General features: G+C 38.4%; 1 protein-coding gene across 19 annotated transcripts in view; it reads right to left on the bottom strand.

The window, feature by feature from the left end:
- The window catches only part of PARD3 (par-3 family cell polarity regulator), a 663,820-nt gene that overhangs the window by 310,209 nt on the left and 326,337 nt on the right, over positions 1–27,274 (bottom strand). The gene's annotated exons all lie outside the window — the stretch shown is intronic.

Consider the following 27,274-nt stretch of genomic DNA (forward strand, 5'->3'; position numbering starts at 1 on the left):
ACAGAGGCTTAACCCACTGAGCCACCCAGGCGCCCCTCATCTTCTTAAAAGAATCATTAAACCATGAGAAAATTTATGTAATACTGTTGCCAAGGCCAAAGCAGTTGAGTCACACGTATTGACTAAGTCAAAGAGACATGCACTTACAGACCTCCTTTCTTCTGCCAGTTAAAAGAAATACCACCAAGATCCAAATCATATTTTTAAAATAGGAGCACATATACTGTACTCCACAAGCCTAAGGAGAGGCTTGCCATGGTGCAGGTGTCTTCCCAATGCACTTAAAATTCTATGGTACCCCAAACACCCCAAAGAACACCCAGCCCTCCCTGGCTTCTCCAATAGAACTGGAAAGTTTAAAAGGGTCAGTTTTATATCATAACCTCAGACAAAATCCCAAGGTTCCTATCAAAGCAATGCCACTACAAAAGCACAGGGAAATTGGAACCGGACCCAGCACCCTTCTGGTAAACCTTCCAGGGGCTCATGGAGAGAGGGTGGGCAGGCTGGTAAAAGCAGTAGACACACACATGCGGAAATCCATCTGGGAAAGCAGAAGTCTGGCCACTCAAGTTAAAGACGCAGACGAATGCAATGAGGGGCTGCCGAAGTAGTGACCTGGAGGGACGGCCAAAGGTCCCAGCAGTTGCTGTGAAGATGTGATAAAACCACGAGTGCACTGATCCGTGTCTAACAAATAACTCTCAAAGGGGGAAAAAAAGTCCTAATTTGTAGCACTTGCCAACACCCTGCAGCGGACTCCAAGCTACTGACATGGGGTCATCATGGCAAGGGGCTACCATCAAAGGAGACAACTCCGGAGTGACTACCCAAGTAGCTGTGAGGACGACTAGAAAGTAAGTAGCGTTCTCAGAAGATATATAAAGAAAATCAGTAATATAAAATATCAGCGCTCCTTCTGACACTTAACCATACTTGGCCAGATTATTGTTTCATTTTGTTTTACATCCTAACAGGGATATTTAATATCTGTTGTTTGTTTTGATCTTATTTGAATCAACAAATGAATTACTATTAACCAATGAATTTATACCAACAAACCACTCTAACAGCAAAAGAACCATTCTTATCTAAAATCAAAGAGGACCTGCATAAAAGGCCAGTGATCAGGGGATTAGACACTGTAGAGTCTCTGGTCCCCTCTGTGGCACCTTGATGAGACCAAAAAAAGGGGTCCCCTTACAAGGTTCGTGAAGCTGGGGTACAGACACAGGCTGCATTTTACCCCAACTATTCCCTTCAGCAAAGCACCTACCTAAATGCAAGGGCCCCAAGTGTAATATTCATTTTTGGTGTTTAATAATTACACCCATTAAGTGCATATATTCAGAACAAAGCCTCTTAACTAACGGATATTTTAGATAAACCCTGAAAAATACGTTATAGGGAATAATTACCTCACAGGAGGAAGATGGGTAAAAAGAGAGAAAACATATATGGAGAGTGGTAATAACATTAAACACCTTCATGAATGTGCCAGGAACCACACACAGGTGCTGTCCCTGTTCTACAACTCGAATTGCAGCTCAGATTGGTTAAGTAACCCACCCTCTGTCACACAGCTACCAACCCACTCCATCAACGGTGTGCATATAAATCCATCACAGTCGAGGGAGAGCATCTTGAGAGCAGGGCAGGTGACCTGTACACACACACACACACACACACACACACACACGTGCGCGCGCGCGCACAATTACCAGCACCATCACAAAGTGTACATGCAAGATGGAGTTTGCCTGGTGAAGCTCTCACCCCAGGGAAGGGGCAGGGCCTGGGATCGAGCCCCACAACAGGCTCTCTGCTACGCAGGGAGACTGCTTCCCCCTCTCTGCCCACTTGTGATCTCTTTCCCTCTCTGTCAAATAAATAAATAAAATCTTAAAAAAAAAAAAAAAAAGTATGAATCTACAGTAGGTTTTCCTCAGGCGACTTTGTGTTCTCAACATCAAACTCCATTCCAGATTCCAAGATTCTAAGTGTGAATCTTGGCTCTCCTGGAAGGCACTAGATTACTAACAGTAACAACTTAGAGCAACATGAATTTGAAAACACAGCCAGAACCCACCAGGTATTAACATCAACATCCACGTGTCAGAGACAGAATGTGGGAGACTATAAACACAGAGAAGCAGCTGCACATGAAATTACTCTAAGGTCTGTGACCTTCTATTTCTTAAACAGAGATCCTAATTGGGGCTGTGAACTATTTTTACTTCATTAGCTGAAATGACCACATTCAGGTAACAGTAAATTCATTTTGCCATTTTAAAGAAAATGTTAAGAACCTAGATTATATATTAAAAAAATGGTTTTTTGGAAAACTTCAATCCTACAGAAAACTGAATAAATATATTCAACCCAATGTACCTTATATCTAAATTCACTAATTACTAATATTTATCTTCTTTCTCATATAGGTTTTCATTTTTGAACTATTAAGATTAAGTTGCCATAGATATTCTTAAAGGTGACTTGAAGATAATGAATTATTTTCAAAAACAGAAAACAGAATACGTTGTCTTTTTTTTTTTAATTTGGAAAAATTTTGTAAGGAACGGATAGGAGCATATGTCTTAATGGTTTTCAATTACCAACTGCATTTATTTTGTTTAGCTTTTCTGATGTTTTACAAAAGAAAAACAAAAAGGGGGGACGCTTGGGTGGCTCAGTGGGTTAAGCCTCTGCCTTCAGCTCAGGTCATGATCTCAGGGTCCTGGGATCGAGCCCCACATCGGGCTCTCTGCTCAGTGAGAAGCCTGCTTCCCCCTCTCTCTCTGCCTGCCTCTGCCTACTTGTGATCATCTCTCTCTGTGTGTGTGTCAAATAAATAAATAGAATCTTCAGGGGGAAAAAAAGGAGAAAAATTAAGTTTAAAATACAAAAGACTAGAAATTTAAGACTAGAGATTCCACAGGTACTTTTCAGTATAGTACAAATAAAATATCCTTGGTTTAACAGATTATGATGTGATTTTAGAGACGTTTCCACATGGAGAAATGACCAGGAACCAACCTAGAAAGGAGAAGATTTGGATTTCAGAGTAGGTGAAAAAGTAGCGAGGCAAGCCTAAAAATAATTTTTTTAAAAGATTTTCTTTATTTAAGAGAGAGAGCGCACAGGCAGGGTGAAGGGCAGAGGGAGAAGCAGACTCCCCACTGAGCAGAAAGCCCAATGTGGGCCTTGATCCCAGGATTCTAGGATCATGACCTGAGCTGAAGGCAGACGCTTAATGGACTGAGCCACACAGGTACCCCCAAAAACAAATTTTAAAGAATATATAACTTTTGTTTACTAAAAGCATAGTTTACTTAAGTTTTCTTAAGTCTATAAACATAAATCTATTTCATAATTGTACATTTTTCAAATATTTGGATGTGCTGATTCTAAAAAAAATATTTGTTCTATGTGCTAGATGACTAGATAATGAACTTTCAGATTTCCCAAGTAAATTTTTGGAGTTTATCAGGAAACTCTTCAAGACAGTAAAATACCATGACGGTGCTTATTATATGTGCTTTATTCTGAACACTATCCGTATTCCTAATGGGCATGTGAAATAACAGTTATTCTACCAGACAATCTTTTGTTTCATAAGTTGGAGCAAATAAACTAAAGGCTCATTTAATATCTATCATTACTATTCCTCAGAAAACTACTACTCTGCTTTAGAAATCTTTAATTTGCTAGTCTTTATTGAGTTTCTACCTTCAAATCATGGCACTTGACACAAAGACATTTATCTGGTCATGTCCAATTTTCTGAAAGCAAGTGATTCCAAGCTTGCTGCAAGACTGCATTCAACTTTTTAATAAAAGAGACTACACATTTATAAAAATAAATATAAAAATATATTCATTTTAAATATTAAACTATTAATTTTAAATTAATCAAGCAAACTTTAAAGAAGATGTTGGATGTTGAAGAACAAATGGGAAAGAAGTAATGCAAGGGAACATTATTTAAAGCAAAGGAAATCAACCCACCTCGGCTTTGGAGTGTATGTATTTCTCTGGCAATTTTTTTTTTAATGTTATAAACAGAATGTCCCCATCATTAAGTCATCTAATAAAGGATTAAACTAGTGCTAAAGTATACAGAATAAAATATAGAAATCCTATTTCACCACTATAATTCTATTCCAAGTTGCTCCCTTAGAATTAATAACAGTTGCAATTTAAAAGAAAAAATTCCTTCAATTTCCTTTTTATATTCATAATAGGTCCATATACTCAGGTATAAACTTTGTATGAAATGAAACATTACTATACTCAGTGAAACTTACTCTCTTCACTTAACAGCATGTCTCAGAAATCTTCCAATAGTACCTTAATTGTTTCAATGGCTGTAGAGTATTCTATAGTACAAATATAAAATAATTAATATGGCCACCACTCCATTAATGGGCGACAATAACTTGTCTCCAGTATTTTACTACTGTAACAATAACAAACTTATCCATGTGCAAACATTGCTGTGGGTAATATTCCCATTAGCAAAATTTTGAAATCAAAGGCAGATATTGCCAAATCCACTTTCAGAAAGGCTTTGTCAATTACATTTCAATCTGTAGTACATGAGTGCAGCTACAGGGTCACATCATTGCAAATACCTGACATGAAAAATATTTTTTTTAAGATGTATTCATTTTTTTGAGAGAGAGAGAAAGAGAGAGCACACACAGTGGACAGGGAAGAGGGAGAAGGAGAAGCAGATACTGTGCTGTGCTGTGCGCAAAGCCAGACAACAGGCACTGTCTCATCACCCGGAGATCACCACCTGAGCCAAAACCAAGAGTCAGATGCATAACCAAGGTCACCATTCAGGCGTCCTGATATGACAAATATTTTTAATATTTGCTAAACGATAGCCAAAAAAAAAATCAGTATCTTAATTTGCATTCCCATGATCCCTAGTGAAGGCGAGCATCTATTCATAAGAAGACTTTTACATTTTCTTTGAAAATGAAAAAAAATTTTAATAAAAAGGCTTAATTAAGCCAATACAGTAAAGTGAAGAGGAATTTTTATTCCTACCCATTTTATTAAATGATGTACTCTGATCAACAGCAAAGTTTTAACAAACCAGGTCACATGTGCAAGACTGATGGGCAAAACAAGAGTATGTGACTGTCAAGAGAATGAAGCAGATGACCCAATGGCTGGTGGTCATGAGCCCAGGACTCAGTGGACCTGAGCTCTAGGACACATCTGCATATAGTCCTGTTAGCTGTTATATAGCATCACGGCCATTTACATGACTTAGAACTTGACTCTTCTCTTTGTCCAGGAGATGGTCCGTACCTACCAGCATTCATAACATATTACATGTACAATAGTTCTTGTGGAATTGAATCAAGACACATCCCATGTGCACATTCACAGAAAGAAGACATTAGATGACAACTGGTCATTTAAAATGTGTACTTACAGCATTTCATGTGGTATTAACTCCCACCAATAGGCCTGCTGGCTCAAATGGTGACGCTCAAAGATATACACAGTGTTAGAACAAGGTTATCTTTGGAAACAAATTTTGTTACTCTTCAATCTATAATTTTAAAATACAAAACACAATTGATCTTTTCAAAGTGATCCCAAGGTAAAGTTTAAACTGAACTAGTACATACTAGTTCTCTATATTACTGATTTGTATGACTCATATACAGCTGAAAACCTGGTGTCCATTGTTTTTCTTTTTTTCCCAGATGAGACAGAGCAGAAAGCACTGTATTAGTTTCAGGAGCACAAGAGAATAATTCAGTATTTATATATATTGTGCAATGATCAGCACAGTAAGTCTAGTTAAGCTCCATCATAATACATAGTTACAGATTATTTTTTTCTTCTGAGAACTTTTAAGAACTACTTTTACCAACTTTCAAATACACGATATAGTATTATTAACTATACTCATGATGCCATACACTGCATCCCCAGGTTTATTTATTTTATAACTGGAAACATGTAACTTTTGACCACCTTCACCCATTTTGCCCAACCCCCAGTCCCGCTCCCTTGGACCACTACTCTGTTCTTTGGATCTAGCAGTCTGGTTTTTGCTTTTCTTTTTGATTTCTCATATAGGTGTGACCATATGACATTTGCCTTTCTGGGCTGGACTTGTTTCACTTACATAATGCCCTCAAGGTCCATCCATGTTGCCGCAAATAGAAAAATGTCCTTATTTTTTATGGCTGAACAATATTCCATTGTGCACACACACATACACCCACATCTTGTTCATCCATCACCCGGTGATGGATACTTAGGCTGCTTCCACATCTTGGCTACAGTAAATAATGCTACAATGAATATGGGAATTACAGATTATCTTTCTCAAATTACTGTTTTCATTTCCATGGTGGTTACGAGCATATGAATCACTAACTCATTGGGGTAGACGTTGGGTGCAGTCTGATAAACTGAGAACTTGATAAAAGCAATGAACCCTTTCCCCAGGAATAAGCTCATCAAACAAGGTATTTTCCTTACGAATTCGGGGAGTTCTCCTCCATCTAACCACTTATCAACTCAACAACTGAATGCCTATGATGTGCCAGGCACTGTCCTAGGCATTTGAGACATGAGTGAATAAAACAGACAGGATTTCTTTCTTCCTGGAATTTTTATTTTAATAGGCAGGACAAAAAAATGTGATTAAAAATTACAAAAAATGTAATAAGTAACTTATATGAATGTGAGAGAGTGTTATTAAAGACGGAGTAGAGTAAGGGGAGCTGGGAACGGAGAAGGTGGGAAATGCAGAGGCAGCAGTTAAAGTCAGAGCTGTACACGCAGGTGAGGAGACAGCTTACTGAGGGGAGCAGAATCCAGCAACGATCCACAGGACGGACAGTTAAGGATGGAGTGTCTGGGGAAAGATCATTCTAGGCAGAGGACCAGAGCAAAGACCCTAACAGAGCACAGGCATTCAAGGAACACACCTCACAGACTTCCCAAAACACTCCAGGGACACACCCCACCTTCTCCCAACCCTGGGAGTGTCAGTTCCTAGAGAATCTGTCGCTGCCTATGCAGTTACGGTACACTAGACAATGGCATGGGTTTTAGAGCCAGAGAAACCTACATTTGTATGCAAATTGTTGTACTTGTTTTATAACCCTTAGCAAGTTATAGGACTTTTAAGACCCAAGTGTCTCATCTAGAAAATGGGGATAATAATGTGAAACTCTGTCTCATAGGTTCTGCATAAGGACAATGCATATGAAGGGCTCAGCACTAGGGATCTAACGCACAGCACAGGGATCAGAGTCAACAGCACTGTATTCCAACTTCCAAGTTCCTGAGAAATTAGACTGAATTGTTCCCACCACAAAAAAGAAATGAATTATGTGACATGGAAGAGTTATTATAATTAACACCATGGTGGTGATCACACTGAGAAATATAAATGCATCATATTAATACTTTGTACTTCCTAAAATTATATGTCAATTATATCTCAATAAAAATAAATAGAATAAACAAGCTCCTACTTAAAAAAAAATTAAACAGAGTAAAAATCAAGATACTGAAGATCTTGTAATTGCTCTTAACAAAAAATTATCCTATCATAACATACTCTCTCTCTCTCTCTCTCTCTCTCTCTCAGGGTTTAAAAAAAAAAAAGCCAACCCATGTTTTTATTATTAAAATTGTTTCTATGAGAACTTAAGTATTAAGAAGTTAAACTATGTAAGAATTACTAAGGTTTTCCATATCACCTTAAAAATCACAAGGATTTTTTTTTTAATTCACAGAATCATTATAGGGCAAATATTAATGACCTGGTAAATTTATAATCACAAAGGAAATTGAAAAGTAACTACATAACTGGTCCAATTTTTATCTTCTTATTTACAGGAAGTCCTTAAGCAGTATTAGTCTAGCAAAAAGTAGCTCAACACAGACTGAAGATTAATTTTTAAATTCTCCTTTATTTTAAAGCTCATATATTTCTATATTTTCAAATGTTATATACCATAAGATCTAATGCTTTACACATTAATGTGTTACATAATAGTAAAAACAATAACAGATGAGAAAAGTGAAAATTTGTTGATAAATAGTTCTATCATCCCATTACATCAAGCAATCCATGTGCAAGGTAAAAATAATGATCTCCCTGATATGAGGAAGTGGTGATGCAACATGGAGGCTTAAGTGGGTAGAAGAATAAATGAAACAAGATGGGATTGGGAGGGAGACAAACCATAAGTGACTCTTAATCTCACAAAACAAACTGAGGGTTGCCGGGGGGAGGGGGTTGGGGAGAAGGGGGTGGGATTATGGACATTGGGGAGGGTATGTGATTTGGTGAGTGCTGTGAAGTGTGTAAACCTGGTGATTCACAGACCTGGGGATAAAAATATATGTATATAAAAAATATATGTTTATAAAAAATAAAAAAAAAAAAAAAAAAAAAAAAAATAAAGTCATGAGTCATGTCACAAAAGTTCTTAACAAGAACAGGGATTTTAATAATCAGAATCCTTGGGAAAAGAATCGTGCCCAATGCTATTTAATATATTTACAGCATATCTGTTGGAAGAAAGAGACACAAGATATACTCCAGTAACACAAAACCTAGTCAGTAGAAACCAGAAGGGTCTTTGAAAGACTCCAGAAGGAACTAATCAAATATGAAACATGATGAAATCTGGCTTATTAATGCAAGGTAATCCAGGTTCTCTTTAACTCTAATTTTGAGCAAACAGCCCTATCAAAGGAGCAATGGCTTCCTCCCATTAGCAGGAAACTAGGCAACAACCCCTCCTATCATTTAAAAACTGAACAAAACAAAACAAAACACATCCTTCCCATTTCTCTTAGCATTCCATGTTTTATACCTCCTATTTATTCCTCAACCTCCTAGAAATCTGGTGCATGGCCCTTCATTCTCCAAAAATTATCACTTGCCACTTTTAAGGTCTTAGTCATAGGAAACCACATCTTGATTATTACCAAGACCAACTGACCCTACCTCCTAGTTTCTATCAGATTTATTCTTTCTTCCTCTACTGCAACAGTCTGGGTTTAGGATGTTCTTTCTTATTGTCCTAATGGGGCTCTCTCTTCCCAAATCAGTGGCTTCACACTGTTTTCTAAATCAGTGTAACAAAATCAACTCCTTTTCTTCATGACCAATACTGTCTTCTCCGATTACATATTTGGATACTTTCACAACCTGGACTCAAGTTCTGTTATCCAACTGTCTACAGAGGAACACCAAACCCTCAACACAATTAGTCACCAACAAAAATCACCTCGATTTTCATGTTTCTGTAACTTTGTTCTGCGAGGTTCCCACTATACACCTTCAATATCCAAAGTGAATACCATTTATCCAAAGCAGTCCCAGTGATTTGGAGCAGAGTCCCTGAATACCTGCCCAAATGTCACATCCACCTGAAATGTTCACATAACGCCTTTCACCCCTCCTCTGTGACCTCATCACAGGCACGATGATTCTAGTCCTCTTTGACCTCCGAGATCGTAAGTTATCTGACAGCAGGGGTGGATTATGAGTAAATTATTTTAGTCCATACCAGTACTGATGTCTATACTCAATACTACAGAGATATTTAACTAAACAAAAATAAAAGGGAAAATTTAGTATTATATTTTCAAATGTAGAATTAGGCTGGTTTTGAAACCAAATTTTAATGGTAAATATTCATGTTGCTCAAATGAATGCTCTTCTTTGCAAATGTACCTGACTCACAATAATACGAATGTAGGAGGCTGTAATTAAGTTCTAGCTAAGACTAGTCACACCATGAAGGGGAAGAAAATGAGAGTGGTCCAAGCCATACAGAGGCTAGGAAGAGGCAGTGGGGCAAGAGTTGGCAGTTGTATGGCATAGGAAGGAAGAAACAGTCAAACACCCCCTACTGGCATGTGGAAGAGGGAGAGCTGGAGAAGGAGCTGGAATATACTGTATCAACCAGACCTAACTAGGAGAGAAAAAGGACAGGCAGACCAGCATCCTGCAAGGTGGGCAACGGTCAAAAACATGGCTTTAGGCAATAAAACCACCCCTAGCCCACCTCCATGGCTGCCCCAACCTTCAACAGAGGAAGACTTATTAAAGAACCTCTCCCAGCTTCCTTGACCCCAGTTACTATGAAATTTTTAAGTCAGTGTGACTTACAGGATTGTTGTTATGAATTGGCCTAGTAAGATGAGGGACAATGCAAAGAGCCCAAAGTCACCAACTCTCCTTGTCTACTCACAAATACATGTGATTGTTTTATTGTCAAAAATACCTAAAATTCTATAAGTTGCTTTTATTTCTAACAGTTTAGTTTGGAAGTGAAAGACAGAAATGCACAAACAAATTATTCAAAATAAAGATGAAGTGGTGTGGTCCTTCACTGTTTGGGATGGAAAAGGGAGGCTGTCATAAGGTAGGAAGGTTAGAGCCCAGCCAACAGGACAAAGGACCAAGCAAGAATACAGGGCCAGAGGCTCTCTGATTCAAACCATAAAGATGGGGTGGGCGGTGGGCGGTTGGGGAGGGGGGATTAGAAAGAACAAAAACTAGTTTATTCTACATCAAACACACACACACACACACACACACACACAGTTAACTATGGAAAAATCAATGAAAATTTGTTAGCAGTGCAAAATGTTGTACCAAAGAAATTAAAAATAGTAGCCCAGGCTAAAAGTGGTTAAGAAAAAGAACACAGTAAATTACTTCTTTAGAAATCAAAGGATATAGGGCACCTGGGTGGCTCAATGGGTTGGGCTGCTGCCTTCGGCTCAGGTCATGATCTCAGGGTCCTGGGATCGAGTCCTGCATCGGGCTCTTTGCTCAGCAGGGGGCCTGCTTCCCTTCCTCTCTCTCTGCCTGCCTCTCTGCCTACTTGTGACCTCTCTCTGTAAAATAAATAAATAAAATCTTTAAGAAATCAAAGGATATATATGGAAATTTTCTTTTAGAAGATATAGTCTTCGTTTCTATAATCAGAGTAAAATGCTTAAAAATGTAGTTTAATTTGTAAAAGTTCTAAATAAATTTGAAATATATATTGAAATATAAAATGTCATTAAAAAATGGCTTCATATTTTAGAGCCAAAAAGAGTTACAGTGTAGAACCTAAAAAGACTATTAGTCTGAATGAGGGGGGGAAAAAATATATATATATATATATGGCCAAATCTCAGAAGCTGGGAGACCAAACTTTTATACAGAATAAGCACTGGATAAAATATCCATAAATTCAAGTAACTGGAATATATTCATGAATTGAGACTGTAGTTATGTTTACTTCACCTATTTGAATTTAAATAAAAGATCAACCTACATGAGAAGCATTATAGCTACAAGTAGATCAATACTTATAAGTAAATAAAAATCTGCTATACCTACAGACATAATCTTGTGCTTCTTCATAAAATACTGAGAAACACCTTATTTAAAGTGTTTACAGTCCTACTGCAACCAGAAAAACATGCTGATGTATATCTTGGCTACATTTTTTCTTATTGTCAAGGGATTTTAACCATACATATAATTATATGAAAAGCATCACCACTAATACATGTAGAAAATACAAAGAATACTGATTATAAGGTTCAAAAATGTTTCAAATACAAAAAGCATAATCTAAGATTTTTTACAGTGGAATAGACTGTTGTATGTAATTTTCTTATTATTCTACCTAACAAGGCCTTATATTTAAAGATGAGAAGCAAGTTGAGTTCCTAATGACAGAACATGACTACCAAAAATTTATAGCAATCACTAGGACACGGTGAGTGGCAGAGAATAACAATAAATTCTGTATTAGGTTTTGATTAGCATGTTACATCATTAAAATAACATTTACTGCATACTGAGCTACATTATTTTACTGAAGTGCACCAGATAGGTTCTACTGCCTAATTTTTTTTTTACAAATAAAAAAATTAAAACAGGAAAGAATCAAATCCATATGACCAAAGTCACACAGCTAAGGCAACAGAAATCTAAGTTTTCCTGGGTCCAGGGCATAAGCTGCAAACCACTATGGAATGGTCATTAAAACTTCTGAACAATCATACTCGTAAGAAAGAGGGAATTTCCCCACAGTTGCCCACATACGGAAATAGTCGCTCGCAGAGGTCAGCCTAAGAGGGCATGAATTCTAAGCTTTGTGATTATGGGCACACAACACCAATGCTCACTGGGTTTTGCCCACAGAGGAAGCATCAGAACATCTTTTACTTGAAAGTACTGAAAACTGTATCCAAGTCACATGATAAAAACTGGTATTTTGTGGACAGATCATTAACTGAAATAAATTATTTGGATTTCCTCAAAATTTTACCACACTCCCTTTTCCCCAGAGATACTTTTAGAACATTACTTTTCAATAAGTGGCCATTTCAATCCACGTTCTGCTATTCCAAGTAACTGAAGATTAAGAGGTTTATTCAATTTTCCATTTAAGAAGATGAACTAGGATCCGATTTTGGTCTACTTGACTAACTGTCCCACCATTTCCATTTTCAAGCACAGCGATGTCTCACAGCAAGCACCCAAAGCACACATGATCAGAGACTAAGTTAATTAATGACACAATATTGATTCAAGAGGTGGTGGGGGGGGGCATCTGACCAAAAGGATTGGAATATTTATTTGAAAGGAAGGAAGAACAATCCAACAGAGTTCAAGATAGGCATGAGATCATGGTAGGAGATGAGGCCTAAAAAAGTTAAATTGGATTTTGGATTGCAGAGTACATAGCATACCAAGCTAATGAGTTTAATTTTAAATCAGAGTGCAGGAGGGAGTTTTGTCGTGCTTTTAAACTGGAGGGTGATGCAATGTAAGTGGTGGTTTGAAAGATAATGCAAATAGGAACACGCAGAATTCACTAAAGAAGAAACAGATGGTAGAGGGAGATACATATTACATCAGTCCGGTCAAGAGGAATATGGCTGGGATGAGAACAGGCGCTACGAAAGTAGAAAGATATGCATGTATTCAAGAGTAAAGGTATAATATGGCATACCTGGCAACAGATAAAACATGAAGGAGAAGAACAAAATAAGTTTGGATTGTGGGAGATGCATGGCAAAATTACAAGGAATGAGAAGGTCATAGATAATTACAGAATTCTCTAGGTTGAGGAACTTTTTTGGAAATGAGCAACATGCAATTTCACAGGGGATGCAGGTCACTGGGGTGTGCAGAGCCTCTGAAATACGGCAGAGCTAGATGCAGAGTCAGCTCTAGAATAAGGAGTTTCCTCTCCCCTGTCCTATGGACTAGGGATCACATCCCCTCTGCTTGGGAAAAAGTATGAAGATAGTTCAAAGACATCCAGAAGAGAAGGAATCAGCCAGTATTCATAGGTAAGCACAGGCTAGAGGGACAGGAACAGAAACTAAATGATCACACCAAGGAAAAGCACATAAAATCTCATCTAGAGAAATGACCTGCATGCACACAGGCAGAGCAAAAGACAGACATTTTTCTGTAAATAATACCAGTGAGCTTAGAAACAGAATGTCAGAGAAGCCAAAGGCAAGTCTTCTAGGGATACAACAGATTCAAAGTGCTAGTTCAGCCACTTACGGACAGCAGGAGGAAAACTGCTCATGTACCTCAAGAAAACACTTTCAACCATCAATAAAAATTCCTCATATATTTTTATGATTTCCAGTATATTTAAGAAAATAAGACCCAGGATTCATCTTTTTATAATCCACAACAAAATTAATTAAATAATAATGTATATGCTAATACAACATACTCTCTAGTCAAAAGTAAAATTTTTAAAATTCAAATAGTCATTATCTTGAGGCACAGAAAATACCTCAAATCCCCGCTTAAGCCATGTTCAACATTAGACAACTAACTTAGCAAAAAAGTTTGAAACACAGCTCAATGGAAAAAAAATCTCTTTAAAATAACAAACACATTATTTTTATTTGAATTGAGACTTATTTTTCTTGGCCAACCTACAAAAGTATGTTTCTCCTTCTAAGAGTTCAGAACATTAATGCCAAAGTCTCAGCCAAAGGTTTATAAAAGTATTAGTGAATTCGGGTCTGTTTATGATTAAAATACAAAGTTCTCAGGCAAATTAGTCCCTCCAGGGACCTAAAATATGAGTAAGTCCAAAAGCCTAGATTTCTGCTGATATAATCTAAGATTCTTTGCCCTCCCCTCAAACTTTCTCCAACTTAATCTGGAAGAGACTCATGAAAAGTAAAACATTCAGTATGTGAAGAAAGATATACTATCTATGGAACGAGATATTCTTCACGCAAGTGCTTGCTATAAAAATGTTTTAGAACAAGTACACTTTTAGATACACAAATTACAGGCAGATAGCTCCTTGTAATTATGAACACACTCAATACAAGGGTAGGGCATGTGGATGCAAACGCCATGAAGATCTAATGCCACCTGCAGGGCACTCATGCCTCCTGAGCAAGACCAGAAGGAAGCCCCGAGCCACAGAGAGTGGCCACACTCTCACAGAGACAGACAGGAACACACAGGATTGTAACGACACGTGAAAGTGCCGAGAGGGAAACGGAAAAGAAAGCACTACACACACTTGACTTCGGTTTTGGCACAGACGGGCATGTGGACCAGGGAATGCTGCAGGAAGCAAGGTGGCAGGAGAAGTGTCCCAAGCCGGGAGACACCCACAGCGAGTGCAGAACAGGACTTAGCAGGAGAACGGGGAGAGCCAACGAGCCCGCGCCCAGGGCCTGTGATGCGCACAGAGGGGAGCCGGCCAACCAAGGAGCAGATGGGAGCAGCAGCTCCACAGGTCAGCAGAGTAACACCAGGAAGACCTCATCACCAGCAAAATCTCGGCATCAAAACTAGCCTTTACGGAGTGTTTACGGTGTGTTAGGTACTGTTTTAAAAGTTTTACATGAATTGTCTCATCCATGCCTCCTGATCCTCTGAAATGCATCTTACAAAGTTATGAAATCTGATCTGAGGCTTAAAAACTTCAGGAATTTTCTCAGCATGACACATGCTATGAAATTCCAACCCAGGTCACTCTGACTTCCAGCAGCAAGCTGTTAACCACTTCATCCCTCACCGATGCTGAGGATGGTGTTAAGCACGGCTCTTCCTGTCCCATCACCCTGATCTCCGCGGAGACAGGGGTGACGGGGTGACGGGGGATGGCTGTGATGCTGTTGCAGGGACCCAGGAGAGCGTGGACGGCAGCCTGAACTTGGGAAGGGGCCTGCGGGTGGAGAGGAATGGGTAAATTTCTGAGAGACGTTTAGAAAGAGAATCTCCCAACAGGAGATACAGTGAAAAGAAATAGCAAAACTGAGGACTAATACTCAAAATGTCACAGGCTGGTCAATGATGCAAGCAACAAGATCCCAGGCTCTTTTCTTTAGGGAAAATAGTCTCAATAATAACCACCATATTCACAGAGCAACACGTTCTCATATTTACACAAGGCTTTTCTTGGAGAAAATTAGATTCTCTATTAATTTATGTCAACTATGGCATTTAATAAATCATAACTTTAAGTGTAAAAGATAGAAAAACTGACCTAAGTATCCAAACCCAACTGTCACAAATGGTGAAAGGCCTTTGGAATAGGGGCACACATTCACCTTTCTAAACACTTAAATGTGATTTCACAAATTTCACATTTGGTATCTATAATTAATAAGATATTTTACTGTGTGCATAGCCACTCTGATCTACATATTGATACTACAGATAAAAAATGTGACTAGGAAATCACTGCATTTATAGCTATGTCTGGTACTTCCACTTGTAATTGCAGAGGCCAACACCTTACCATCTCAACTTTCTGAACGCCAGAGGGAGAAAAGTTTGGAAATAACAAGAATCATCTAAACCAGTTGCTTTGCAAAGTGAACATAAACAGAGACAGTTCTAATCAATCAGGACACCATTAAATGGTAAAATAATGGGAGAAAGGAAGGAAGGAAGGAAGGAAGGTTGAGTGGATGGATGCCTGGTCCTAATAAGTGAGAAAAGAATAAGAGGATTTAAATTGTCAACAATCCCTCTTTACTGGTGGGAGTATAACTTGGCCCAACATCTACTGAGGTTACTTTGGAAATATACATCCAAGTTACAAATATTCTTGTACAAATCTACAAATGCACTATTTCATCTTTAGGTATCTATCCAAGTAATACTCAATGCAAAATGGCGTCTGTACAGAGTTTATTCATTTTATAACAGGAAAGACAGTAAACAATCCAAATGCTCATCATCAGCAGACAATGGCCCATCTAAACAAAGGAAAATTATTAAATTCTTTCAAAAGGAGACATTTTTTATGTTCTACCATGGCAAGTCTGCCAAGCCCTATTAAGCAAAATTAATTAATTAATTAATTAAATGCACAGAACATGGTAGATAGTATTTACATAAGTACATGAAAAGAAGATAAATTTTTACATTTTCTCATAAAAGAATGGTAGTATTTGAAAGGATTCTCAAGAAACTAGTACCAGTGGTTACATATGAGGAGGGGAGCTAGCAAGTGGAAGGCAGCATTTTGCAAGATTCATGTGAAACATTTGATTTTGGAACTGAGTATATGCTATTTGCAAAAATCAATAACATTTTCTAAAAAGTAAAAAGAAAAAATCACATTATCAACTTCATCCCCATATAGTCTATGAGTTAAACTGTCATCCAACATAACACAGAAGGTTCTAAACACTCGTCTCATTTAGATATCTAACAGGCCCTGGGGACAGGAAGGAATAAACAGGGAAACCTCTCACCCTTAACTCAAAAAAATTTAAATTCTCTACAAGCTTGTGTGGTGTCATCTTCTTGTCAGAATCAATTCCTTTAACTAAAAAACTTATTATACAGTTCCATCAGAAATAAAAGATATTTCTTCTCTCTTTGAAGATAATTTCTAAAACTCAATTTCATATCAAATATCTAATTCTATCAAATATTCATTTTATAAGAAGAGAAGCTTTACTCGGAGAACTGAATGAACAAAATAATATCAAAAAGCTACAGACTAGGCATAATATGCTAATTAATGGCAGATCAGAATTCATCATATTCATATTTTATATATTGAATACATGAGTACCAAAACTCCATTTTTCCTGAAAAAAGAAAATTCATCTCTAAAAGAAAATAAAATTTTACCAGCTTGAGGTCGCAGAGTAATGGTATAATTCTTAGTCATTCTAATGAAAATGAACCCTCAGAACTCTCTGGAGAAAAAAAATCTAAAACAGCAAAAAACCAGCTCTCAAATGAAATAAACCTACTCAGAAGAGAATACTAACCATATTACATTCAACTGCCTATAAATTATTAAATATAATCAAATGGTTTGTTCAAGTATTATTTTTCCAATTAAGTGGAAACTGTATTTGTCATTTCAGTTATGAGCAAACTTACTATTTTCTGATAATTACATATTTTTGGAACTATAACAGAACTGATGGCTATGCGGAGCCCATAACACAACAACATTCTGGGAAGCCCATTCTTTCTTGTGTCTCACTAAGGCTCACTGAAGTCACAGCAGCTCTTGGCCTCGACACCGTCACCTCCTCTACAAAGCCTTTACACACTCAGGTGGCTTCCCTGGGCTGCTGGGCTCAACTGTAGTCCAGCAGAAATCATTAGGACACAACACAGACAGCCTGTTGGTAACAGACTGATAGTGTTCACCTTTTAACACTTAAATCCATGTTCCATTACAAGACATTCTCAGAGAAAGATCAACTCGGGCATAGGAAGCCTGTGCTCTCCCTCGTATCATCAAGCTCTCTGAAGTGGGAACACTGCTTTACTTTCATTTTTCTCCCCCTTCCTTGGTCCTTTAGTCTGAAACAATTTTCCAGTCTTTTTGCCATGAGCAGATGCTAAGTGACAAGCAGTGATGAATCAAACATCAGTGACTCAGAAGTATGACTGTTTCTCAGGTTTCTGTAGGTATGTGTCTTAATATTTAACAGATTTTCTCTGCTTTATTTATAATCTGCAATTTTTAGTTCATAATTAGTGAATATCACAAGATCATAAAATCTCGTCCACCAAACAAGGAATCTACCCATAATACAGGAAACCCGCAAAGTGAGGACATTTTGAACTTTTTCCTTTCAATTTATTGTAACACTTATTCACCTAAAAATTCATTGAGGCTTACTAAGAGCTCCAAGCAAAAGTAAACAAAACACGCCTATGCCATATCAGTGCCTGGAGACAGACATGAACATTATCAAGAACGGTGAGAGAGGGACGCCTGGGTGGCTCAGTGGGTTAAAGCCTCTGCCTTCGGTTCAGCTCATGATCCCAGGGTCCTGGAATCAAGCCCCGCATCAGGCTCACTGCTCGACAGGGAGCCTTGCTTCCTCCTCTCTCTGCCTGCCTCTCTGCCTCCTTGTGATCTCCGTCTGTCAAATAAATAAAATCTTTAAAAAAAAAAAAGAACGGTGAGAGAGGAGGTGATAATGAAGGCAACAGGGATGTCATCCTCTTTCAAAAATGAGGACTAGGAAAGGTCCCCTGAAGGAGAGGATGTGACCAACACATGAAAGGTAAGAAAGAACCAAAGCCGTGAATTGGGAGGCGCAGCAAGCCAGGCAGAGGTGACAGGAAGGCAGAGCCTTGTGGGGAGGGGGAGTTGTGAACTCATAGATCTAGTACAGAGAGACACACACACAGGACTGGGGAAACAGGAGTTGAATAAAAGAGGAAAGTCCTAAGACTGAGAAGGGATGGCAGACAGAGGAGAGGTGATGGTGGTTAGCCTCTGAGAGGCCTGGGAAGCTTCTCCCAAGTTTATAAAGGGTGGTGAGGACACAAGGATACTACTAATCCTGCTTCTTTTGCTCAGGGGGCTGTGATGTTAAATCACAGGAGGACCAGCTAATGGATTACTTCAGAGAATTAAAGGGATTGCCCAAGATAGGAAGAGACATTATGCCTCTCAAAGGGTTTACCTAGATTCCAATGGCTATCGACATTGCAACTTTATCTTAAAATTTGGAAAGTATAATATTTGCAGAAAAAGAGAAAAAGGTGCTCAGTTTTACAGTCTTATGAAGTCTGATTTACCAAAAATAAAAATATTTCCAAAGTTGTATGCGTTTACTATTGAAGAGTATAAATAACACAAAGCATGAAATGAAACCCAAAAGCCTATCCTAACTCCCCTTCCATAACACCAGCGGTATGTTATGGAACCTACATGTTTCTTTTCAGTACTTTTAATTTCTTTAGAATTTACTGGATATTAAAGAAAGCTCACAACAGCCTTTTTTCAGGCACACAGGCAGAGGGAAAAAAAGGATCACAGATTTACAACAGACCCAGTGAAAACACTATGGGGCACAGACATCAGTGGGGGGGGAGAAAAACATAAAACCATTGGGCAAAATGGCTTAGCAGTTTAAACAGCCCATTTTTCAGGACCATGTCAGATCCATGCTGTAGGTAACCAGAAAAAGCCTGTGGAGGACTGAATTAAAAAAAAAAAAAAAAAAGAAAGAAAAAGAAAAAGACACAGGTACCTAAATCATAACATTCCAAAATTACAAATGGCTTTTGAGTGATTCTATTTGTATAGGCGGGTTTCAGGATATGGCTAGTGAAAACAACATACCGTTAAGCCGAAAATGTTAATGTAATTTCTTAACCAGTATTTTTTAAAGAGTAGCAGTTCCACTGTTCACCGAACACAGAAATAACAAATTTTCAAAAGCAAATGACATACAGATTGGTGGGAATAAAGAGAGTTAGAGTATAAAGCGTGCATTCTTTTCATTGTCATAGTTAATCGCACAGCTCACAACAAAAATCTTTAAGACTGCCTACGATGAAAATATGAAAAGGCACCTGAGGGTCATAGCTAAAAATGAAAATGCATCTTTATCCACAGTGCATGCTCTAAACGTCTCATTCTTGCAGCTGTATTCACAGGCAAGAAAATCATCAGCTACTAACAGATTCCTCGTGAAGGTTAATCCACATACCACAGAAGATTTTTCACTGGGTAGAATTTCTGTCTCACTTCCCTGCTGCTTGCGGGCTTTTAGCTCCATAGGCCAAACAAGCAATAAACAGGGCCAGTCATAAAGGACCAGGAGAATTGATGAGGACCCCCTAAACTGCACAACCCACTCCAAAAGCCGGTGAGTCGAATGGTGGCTCCTTGACTCCGCTCACATCACAGAGGGACCCAGATGCTTAGCCAGTGGCTGAGCAGAAGCCCTTGTAAGACACTTGGCATTCTTAAATGCTATTCTTAAGATTTAATCGCATTTAAGCCACGCAGGCTTGCCAAAAACAAAAGGGAACATAAAAAATGGACACAGACACAGAGATTAACACTAATGTCATTTTTGTGTCAGATTATGTTCTTCAGAAAAGAACCAGAGATGATTTAAAAAGATTAAAGTTTATTCTAATTCTGATAAGATGCCACAGAAGCAAGAATCCAATTCGGAAAGGATGATGAGGGCATTAGAAGTACACCAGGGAAGAAAAAACGAACCAGCCCCGCATACCAAATAGCACCTCCGATATGCAAGGAGAAGAGAACATGTAAGAAAATAAAAGAGGTCCTCCCTCCTAGAGGGAGCTGCGGAGGCGTCTACAAGTAAGTCTATCCTCACCTAAAATAAAGAAAGCAGAGAAAGCAGCCATCATGGACAAGTGTCTCTAAGACACCAGAACCTGGATCCGCATTTCACATCTTCTAGATCACTTAATCCTCACGCACGTCACTATCTGCCGAAAGGGTATTATTGTCCCCATTTTGTACACAGTGCAAATGACGTCTGCAGAGTTTATACCTAGATAAGGCCACACAACTGGTGAGTTATGGATCAGACAAAAGGACCCACGCATGGGAAGGACAGGTTTCCAGTCCCACACACACTCTGCAGGCTCATGGTGTCTTTTTGCCACTAAATGGAAGAGTAAAATGCTTCTTGTTGCCCTAACGGAAGAGCCTCCCAAGTGGCCCTGTAGTGGCTGGCAAGGGTCCTCAGGAAATTACCGTGTCCTCAGATGAAGCTCTAGCAGGGTCCCTATGCTCTAGTCCCCTTCTTCTGCCTGATGCTTCCTGCCCACAGTTCTCCGATAATAAAAGTAGAAAACATGTAGCGCTGGTGGAAAAGAACACGGCACAGACATACAGGATGCATGCGTGGTATTTGAAAACACAAATAATTTTAAGATGTGTATTACAATAGTCATCTTATTAGAGCACAACAAAATCTACTGGCATTAATATATCCAGGTGACATGAAAATTCTTTTCAAAGGTTGTTTTGGTTTTATTTTTAATGTTATTGGGATTATAAAAGGTTTCTGCTTAAAGAAAATCTCTAGCATTTTATAATGAAAACTAAATTTAATTTTAAAACAATCTTGATGTTCTTAGTTTCTATACGGGCTCTTGCTGAGGTAAAACACAATAATGTTTGCTTCCGCCCAAGTTCAGCAAAAGTTTACCAATTCGGAACTAATATGAATAAATCCTCTTCCTTTTAACAGAAAACAGTAGAATTTTAGGATTTGGAGGCAGAAGGTTTTGATTATTTTTATCCAGATAACCCTAGCAGTCATTTAGTTTCCCAGTGTTCACGGGCTAAGGAATTAAAGTATAAACAAACACACGCATCCCAGGTACCATTTGGCAGCCCCAGAACCTAACCTTATGTCCCATTAACGAGGCAGATGCCATGAGGCCTGGCCTCTGCCCACATCAGAATTTCTATAGCCCTTCCATGTCTTAACAAGATGACCCCATGGTCAGTTCACTGACTGGTCTGCAGCTGTTGTAAACAGATTGCTAAGGAAGCTATCTCCTAACTTTGTAATTTAAAAAGTATGATCATTTCCTATTCAGAAACTGACTACTTACGTCATCAGGATGGTTCTAGGTATCAGTGAAATGAGAAGGGTTTTGTTTTGTTTTTCCACTTAGAAAAGGCTCTTAAATACTTGGGAAAGGAAAAGGATCTCCCAGAGGCAGGCAGGTCAGAGGAGAAAACGGATCTCAATGAGTGGTGCGGAAACAGGACCTGATCATCCTGGACCCCCATCGGCCTATCACTACAAGGTAAAACAGGCAACACCCAATAAATACCACAATTACTTATCACCTGGCTTACTTATTCTTTTTTAAACCATTTCTATATAAAATCTGGATAAGCTTAAAAATGTTTTTTCAGGGGCGCCTGGGTGGCTCAGTGGGTTAAGCTGCTGCCTTCAGCTCAGGTCATGATCTCAGAGTCCTGGGATCGAGTCCCGCATCGGGCTCTCTGCTCAGCAGAGAGCCTTCTTTCCTCTCTCTCTCTGCCTGCCTCTCCATCTACTTGTGATTTCTCTCTGTCAAATAAATAAATAAAATCTTTAAAAAAAAAAATGTTTTTTCACTACAGTATGTTTAACACATCCAAAATAGTCTCTAATTTTTAAAAATTTATTGTTGCCCCAGATCTTCAAAGATTTGGACTTAATCAAATTATAACGAAAGTAAAAATGAAATCCCGTCACAGAATCTTAATCTTTTCCATAACATGTGAAATGTATTCATTGTATATCACGTGAATAGTTATAAAGCATAAATATTTTCACAAGTTTAAAAAGTATCAGAATAAGCCAGTTGCATAAGTCTTTTTAAAGAAGAGGACAAATGAAAGAAATTTATTCTCAAGCATCATTTTGTTTCAATATGATTTCCACTGAGAAGCACCCAGCTGGCTCAGTCCATAGAGCATACAAACTCTTGATCTCAGGGCTGTGAGTTCAAGACCCACACTGAGTGTGAGCTAATTTAATAATTAATTAATTAATTAATTAATTAAAATTTTAAAATATGAAGAAATGTGCCTTCTATTTAACATTCAGATATTTCCCACTTCTAAGATTTAGGACCTGACTCGGGCTAATGTAAAAACAGATATTATCCCTGTATTAGCCATCTTCATCTCAGAAGGAATAAATAGAGAAAGTCAGGAACGTTCCGCACCACATGAAAATATCTGAAGCAGAAACATCATAACTGCAGACAGTGACAAAAGTTCATAAAATAGGGATGCCCGGGTGGCTCAGTCATTAAGGATCTGCCTTTGGCTCAGGTCATGATCCCAGGGTCCTGGGATTGAGTCCCCCATCAGGCTCCTTGCTCAGCAGGGAGCCTGCTTCTCTCCCTCCCTCTGCCTGCCACTCTTCCTGCTTGTGCTCTCCCTCTCTGCCTGTCAAATAAATAAATAAAATCTTTAAAAAAAAATATTTTTTTTTCATAAAATAAGAAGAAAAGGCACTGTCCTTGTTCCTTAAACTCACAGCTGTGAGACAACACCAAACGCTGGGGACCAGAAGGCCAGGGGACAAAGGTGAGGACAGCGCACATCCACTGTCACACTTGAACTGTGCCATCACCAAGCATTTAAGGTAGTTTTCCTCACAGTGTGCCTCTCCCAGTATAATCTGCCAATTAGACAAAGTTCTTGCCTGATGGAAAAAAAAACCCTAAAACATGGACTTTTCTCTAAAGGTCAGGGCAGTCATTCCCCTATAAGAACTTAAGTGGGGGCTGGAATGTGCCTTGCACCTCCTGGCTATTTCTGTTAATTGGCTTCAGGCCTGTTCACCAAGTCAAGGTAGTGAAAATGGCAGGCTCCCAATTAGCTTAAATTTCCCTGAAGGTCCCTCTACTTTCAGGCCTTAAATTCCTCCAATAACATATTGTAAAGTTCCTGCCTCCCCTTTTGTGGAATTTATTAGTTGCAATAAACTGTAGGGACATAAGAACAAAGTCAGCTTATGATCTATTATCTACCAATATTAAATTATAGTCTATACAGAGTCAGGGAAATGGTGATGGTTAAAAGGAATTCAGATTTCTTAAAGCATTGCCACACATCAAAACCAAGCCTTTTGCTGATTTTTTTGTTGTTGTTGTTTCCTGGGTCTCAGAGTCAGAATTTCAGAAGCATGAAAACTTTTTCAAGGCAATACAACAAACCATTTTCTACTGAATTCTTTGTGCCTCCTCTGAGAGCTCAGAAAAAGGAAGTCACAAGAAAAGGATGCTCTTTGAAAGATACACAGTCCTCTATCTTCTGAGAGGACCCTGATGTAGGATTCAGCTACAGGCTATTCTGAGCAAGAATTAGTCACTGAATGGCAGGACTTGTATTTCGAAAATCATGTTGAGCTTGAACCCAAGTGCTTCCTGGTACAAAGTTCTAATGAAATATATCCCCTACCTTTGATGATATGAGTGTGTACCTTGTGAATATTCTAAGAGAGGGAAAGAGTCACTATCCCTTTATAGGGGACCAACCCGCCAAAGAAGCGCAAGCCACCTTCAGCTTCCTACAAGCTCAGTGCTTGCTCTAACACACTCTCTTGTCCTTTTCATTCCTGCTGTTTATTCCCACCTGCAAGACTGATGTGGTCATTAATTGCCTTCAAGAGGCAGAGATAATGAGATGAGCTATCTTGCAAGAAATAGAGCAAAAACAAAGCCACCGAAGGCATATAAAATCTAGAACTCTGTTGACCTCTTCAATCCAGATGGCATAACTCACAGAACACAGTTCTGCCCTAGTGATCCCAAACTGTAAAGGCAAGGGGGTGATTTTTTGTTTTTTACATATAAAACATTATTTGTATCTATGTGATGCTCGTCTGTTGTTACATTTTTAATGGCAAAAACTAAGAAGGAAAAAAAAGCCACAGAAGAGCCATTAGGCCCTTATAGTCAGATGACTCACGGGAAACAGTTAAAAGAATAAATGCACAATTAAATGAGAGTATCTGGACCAGATTTACAGGATCTCCAACATAACCTCTTCTCCTCTTCTGCCCAAACAATTGTGCCTACTTTTAGGCAAAGTTTTAATACGGATTTTGTGTTGTTTTTGCTGTTCTTGTTGAGTTAAGTAGATTTCAGTTTGGTTCATTATCCTGCTGATGTGAAATCATCAAATTTAGTGAATGGATCATCATTTTTTAAACTTAAGCCAAGGAAGATGTTTTCAGGCTCAGGAATCAATTAACTAATGCCATTTACATTAGGCTACATAGACCAAGGAAGTACTTATTCTTTAAAAACCTGCTTATCATGGAATAAATGCTTCAAATAACTTCAGCAGAAGCAAATCAAGCTTGAGTCTTTTGAAAAGGAAAAAAAAGTATGTGGCTTCTCAATGCAATTCCTTTTGTGTAAAAAAACTATTTTATACCAAAACTACAAAGAAAAACTATACTACCTCCTTAAAGGCACATCTACAGCCACAAAAGTTAGGAAAAAGAAAGTGTATTTTTAGGATACAATTAAATATATCATACTTTGGAAACTCTGGACTGCCAATTTTTCCTCCTAATCTTGTAATAACAATAATCATATTTAGCAGAGTTAGCTAATCGTACTTCCCCCCCCTTGTTTTAACAGAACCCTGACTGTGTTCAGTGATGAGCAGCTGTGTTCCAGGGAAGACAAACCACCACACCCACACCCCTAGCTCTAGGAGATCAAGCTCAACCAGTCTAAACCAACAACTCCCTTTGACAAAGTGGCAGGCAAGTCACACAACACGGTATGAAGGGCACCTCTGGGGGGGGGGGGGGGCTGCTTGTGAGGAAACATTTATCTGCTTTCAAGATGAGCCCTGCAGAAGATAAAGGCATGATTCCTCTTCTTCTGTGCCAAGCCGTGATGTCCAAGGCTCTGACAACTTGGGGGCACACAGCCACGGAGGCCCTGTGTTGGGCTCCCAGCAAAGGAAGGGTCTGGATCCTCAGTGAGATCTGCTGGGCTGAGGCCACCACCGCCAATCGTCCCTCTCTCCAGGTATCTTGTTAAATGGGTAACAATCTAGAATCTTCTTCCACAATCTAGAATTTCTGTTCGTGGCAGCCAATTTTTTTTTTCTAACAAATATACTAAGATACACAGTTTTCCTAGGTACCATACATGATTCTACTAACCCCTTGGCAGGCATCCCATCACTGGATAGAGTTATTGTACGAGCAGGTTCTATGCAGCCAGTCCGACTACAGGCCCCTGCTAAACTAACTCTTCAAAATATTCACTTCAAAATGGTAATAATACCACCAAAGAGTTTAAAATCTGTATTATTTTTAGAAAATGTTTTTCCTAGGTAGGACTCCATGGTTTTTTAATTATTTAAAATTATTTCCATCACACAATGCTTCTAATGTATTCTAACATTTATGATATGATAATGTATTCTAACATTTATGATATGATAAAAATCAGTATGTTTGTGATACCATCCATGGTATCAAAGGCAAACTGTCCTTTTTTATTGTTTCATATTCTAACACCCCCGACACACAAAATTGTTTTTGGAGGTTTATGCTATAAAATACAAACTAAGATGAATTAAGTAAAACATTTAGGATTTCTTTTCACTGACATCATGAATCTAAATTGAAAAACAACTATCCCAATATCCAGGCAATAGATTTGCTGATAATTTTAGAAATTACCAGAACAGAAAACAAAAACATTCTCTTGAGTACACTTGTTAGCCTTCCATTTTAAATGAGCTTTTTTAGCAAATAAGTGACAAAGTAAGGAGAGAAGTGTGTTTTTAATACAAAAACTGTTTAAAACTACAAAGAAAATCCTAGAATTTCCACTACAAAGAAAACACTGTGACTAACAATAAACAATTCAGACTTTAAACAACACCACTGGAAGAATTTGTTTTTTATATATCAAAACTTACCGAATAAATCCTTAGTCTTCATGCAGCGAAGGCTTCTCTACCAGTGATGTAACAAGTTTGCAAACAGTTGTTTTTCCCAGGACACAAACCAGTTACTTACACTGAGTGGTAAACGATTCTGGTTTCATGAATGGCCAACCCTGTGGAGTAAACTAAGCACCTCTAAAAACTTAACAAACCTCTAACAGTTCCTCGACATTTATGAAAGGGGAAGTCCCCAAACCCTACAAAATCAGGTAAATTCTGAAATAACACTATCGCATGGATTTCTCCTGCAGAGTGAAGTCAGGTAAGATAGAACATTATAATTTGCCTCTTCAGGTCCTCTGACTTGTTCCCCATCAATAGAGAACCTATAAGTGGTCTTGAAAGTCTACTCATAAACTGTACTGTTCACTTCCAAATGTCTGTGCTTCGGCAATGTAACAAGCTCTTAAGGCAGGATGCTCCAGAATCTACAGCAAATATTCATAACTGCTTATGAGAAACCTTTGATCTGGGACCGCTGCAGAAACTGTCTGTACTCAT

This window comes from Mustela lutreola, chromosome 8 (assembly GCF_030435805.1).
Source record: "Mustela lutreola isolate mMusLut2 chromosome 8, mMusLut2.pri, whole genome shotgun sequence".
Taxonomy (NCBI): domain Eukaryota; kingdom Metazoa; phylum Chordata; class Mammalia; order Carnivora; family Mustelidae; genus Mustela; species Mustela lutreola.